Consider the following 3,657-nt stretch of genomic DNA (forward strand, 5'->3'; position numbering starts at 1 on the left):
GTTCCTGCCCTGACCCCGAGAATGATGGCGCGAGTGAGATTGAAAATATTATGAACCAACTCATTGATTTTGAGGAGTATATCTAAAGATGTGAACATAAAACGTGCAAAAGAAGTGAAAATCATCCCTGATTCAGTCAACAAATTTTAATGGAGCCCCACTGTGTTTGAGTAACAGTGTTTGTGGAGTGAGGTCTTCAACATGTGGGATTTTTTTCTTTTCTAGAAAAACAAAATTTGCCTTTTTGGGTCACACATTATTTATTTTACTCATTTTAAATCATAGCTGGACGTAGATTGCATATTTTCAAGATTTCTGAAGTAGACTCTAGAACATAATTAGACCCTATCTCAGTGACTCACCACTCACAGTAGCGCCATCTGGCCGGTCTTCGTGCTTTGAGTACAACACACCTCTGCCATCTAATGAGCTACCTCTGAGTACACAGCCCATTTGCTGTGATCTAAGAAATCAGATAACCCTGATTACTAGAGCTATTTAAAGGAAGAGTCAACATGTCTTGTGTGACTGCTTGAGAGCTTCTCTTAGAAAGTAAAGTAATTGAGTTTTAATGAATAAGCTTTACAACTGCTCTGCAGCTCCTCGTTGGCTCTGGGTCAAGGTTCTCAAGGGTCCTGGTGAGGTTAAGTCTGACTTTGAACTCTGAAATACTTTTGCACTTAAAATTTAATATTTATGGAGTATGTGTTTATAACAAATTAATATAATTATATATATATATTTTGCATTTTATAAATGTACACATTTGACATCTTACGTATTGTTTTAGAATATGTTTGTATATGGACTAGTTTTTCCCTCAAGGGGATAAAATCGGTCCAGTATCATAACCTTACTTATTGACAGAACTTTCTCTATATTTCTGTATTGTTACCACATTACTAGCACATTATGAAGGTGGAAGTGCCTTTATAATATGCTTGGAAATTCCAATAACATGTTCTGATTCCTAAATTATTATGTTTCTGAAAATGTTTATATAAGAACACTGCAGGTAAAAACTGAAATCCATGTAGAAAACTTTTTTTTTAATTCAGTCTTAACAGTTGGTTTCTAACATCTAGGTCTGGCATTCAACCTATTTATTCTGGTCCTGTGGTCTTTGAAGTTTAAAGGAACCCATCCTCCTACTGGTAACAGAGTCAATGCTTCAAGGTGTCATTACAGAACGGGAGCTGCAGAGGCAAGCTGGTTGTCCTTTTCCCTCATTCCGTGCTGCTTCTATTAATGATGAAGACTAGGGCTGACTGACCCTGCTTCATAATAGGGGCCCCCCAAAGGATAGTCCAAATAATATCCACCACATAGTAATTGAAATAATATTTACTTTTCTAGTACCTCCAGAAAAATGTATTTTTTAAATTTTTAATTTTTTTTTTAAGATTTATTTGAGAGAGAGAGCGCCCAAGAGGGGGAGAAGGGCAGAGGGAGAGGAAGAATCCTAAGCAGACTCCCCTCTGAGCTTGGAGCCCAACCCGGGGCTCCAACCCATGACCCTGAAATCACAACCCGAGTCAAAATCAAGAGTCAGACACCCAACTGACTGAGCCACCCAGGCGCCCCCAGAAAAATGTATGCTTTCTCACATTATGCTCTTGATTTTGTAGTTTTATCACTTTTCAACTACCTCAGTAAAGGTTCTCTAGGGAAGATGTTTTCAACTACCTTATTTTTCATGTACTAATTATTGTCAGGATGTCCCTAGAGGCACCAAATGCTTAGCTAGCATTGGCTTGATGACTTTTGACATAAAAATATACTGATACATATTATATGTACCTTGCTGTGCTGATATATTTGGAAAACCTCTTCAGGTACCTTTACAAGTATGTCATGCGCCCCTAAAGGAAATGTAATTAATCCTGAAGTGATTTCCCTTTTTCTTCTAGATGACAAGAATAGAGACAGTTGCAGCCATGATGTTGCCTCTTCCACCTTCCCCAACCCAGTCTCTGCGAACCTAGAATCTGAGTCCACGAGTGTGCCAGCACAGCAGCCCTTACTCAAGTCTTTGGCCCATCTTCCAAACCAGATTCCTCCCTTAAGCCCTATTATATAGAGATTCTGGAGACATCACTGAACAGAGAGATGGAAGAAAAGGAGGAAAGAAAATCGATGCTTTAGCAACCCCCCTATCAATACATAAGGTGTGGGAATGTGTCTGTGACATCTGGAAAGGCTCTGAAGGGGTCACTTGCTCACCCAGAGTGCTTGATTGTACAGGCTCCGAACTTTGCACAGCTCACCACTAACTGAACCCCCATGTGGCCCTCCATCTGCACACTGGGGATTGTCTTATGACCTGCCTCACCAGGTTGCTGTGAGAGTGAATGGAGGAGGCTTGGCCAGTGACTTCCACCTACATGTACATGGATGCTAAGTTAGCCATTTATTTATGACCGCCATAACCTCGCAATATTTTGGGGGCAGTAACAAGACAGATGCCATATTTTTCACTCATTTGAGGATGAATTCTTTTCCTTTCTGAAATCCCAGTTGAGTTGCTGTGGGGGCCTTATGTCACAAGGGTGATTAGCCCACTCAGGGGTGCGGTGGGTGCAGAGCCACCTGAAGTCCCAGGGCAGCATGGGTTAGAAGAAGGATGAGCCTGCTGTGTTAGGGAGTCCTGGTAGGAAGCAAGGCTTGCTTCAGGGATGCTTCCTGCAGGTAAATAAGTGCTTGCTGGCTGCTTGAGGACTGCCTGTTGCCTCCTGTGCCCACAGAAAGTCTGGTGCCTGGAAACCTCCCACATGAGGGTTTTGAGCTTTCTGCCGGTCAGGTGGTGGAAGGAGCACTGCACCAGGAATCCTAGAACTGGCTTCTAGCTCTGGTTCTTCTATGGCTCAACCAGGGGGACTCTGCAAATTGCACCTGTAAGTGGGGAGATGACCTCTTCCAGCTGATTCCTCCTGAGTCTTCTCCATTTTACTGAGAACTGGGGAACATAATACCCCCAAACTCCCTGCCCCCCAGAGAAGTGCTGGAACACTTACAAATCAAAGGCCCCTGTGGCCCCTGAGGGTGTGTATGTTTGTGTGAGGGGCTTTTATGACTCCATAGACCACTTGCTGACTTCTGTCCTTCTCCCCTTTCCCCTCCTAGGCGTCGCAGTGGCCATCAGGGGTCCCTACAGAATCACTTCTCCACAGTGGTGGGGTCGCAGAGCCACAGGGTTTCTGACCTTCACTGTCAATAAGGGTTCTCTAGGGAAGATGTTATAAACTGACCAGGACCGCAAAGACACCGACTACAGGATTAATTCTCCGAAGTCCAATTTACAAAGTTTCGGTAAGTCAGCCGGCCCATGGAAGGGAGGGCAGCCCAGGGCGGGCAAGGGAAACAGAGGGAGGGGCCTGGGGAACTCTGTCCAGAAAGAGGGGAGGACCACAAACTTGTGGAAAGACACCAGACCACCCCTCCCCTGGGGTTCCGGCCGCGCCGCAGTGTCCCAGCCCCTTCCCTCATCTTCTCCAGACCTCAGTGCCAGTCACCTGCAGGGGACCCCTGGTCTCCGGGCGTGTCCCCTGCAGAGAGGGGACAGGCTCCCTCCAGGGCGCCCCGCTCCGACGGGGCAGAGGGACGGCGGGGGAAGCGGGTGGGCGAGGCCAAGCGCGACCCCCGCTCGGCGGCTGCAGC

At 45.7% G+C, this 3,657-nt stretch overlaps 1 long non-coding RNA gene across 1 annotated transcript; it reads left to right on the forward strand.

Moving 5' to 3' along the window:
- The first annotated feature begins 1,914 nt into the window (after nt 1-1,914).
- On the forward strand, nt 1,915-3,651 carry LOC117800608. The gene is made up of 3 exons (XR_004623126.1): nt 1,915-2,168; nt 2,745-2,894; nt 3,124-3,651. It is a non-coding gene; the product is annotated as an uncharacterized LOC117800608 (long non-coding RNA).
- The last annotated feature ends 6 nt before the right edge of the window (nt 3,652-3,657 follow it).

The sequence above is a fragment of the Ailuropoda melanoleuca genome, unplaced genomic scaffold, assembly GCF_002007445.2.
Source record: "Ailuropoda melanoleuca isolate Jingjing unplaced genomic scaffold, ASM200744v2 unplaced-scaffold73240, whole genome shotgun sequence".
NCBI classification, from domain to species: Eukaryota; Metazoa; Chordata; class Mammalia; order Carnivora; family Ursidae; genus Ailuropoda; species Ailuropoda melanoleuca.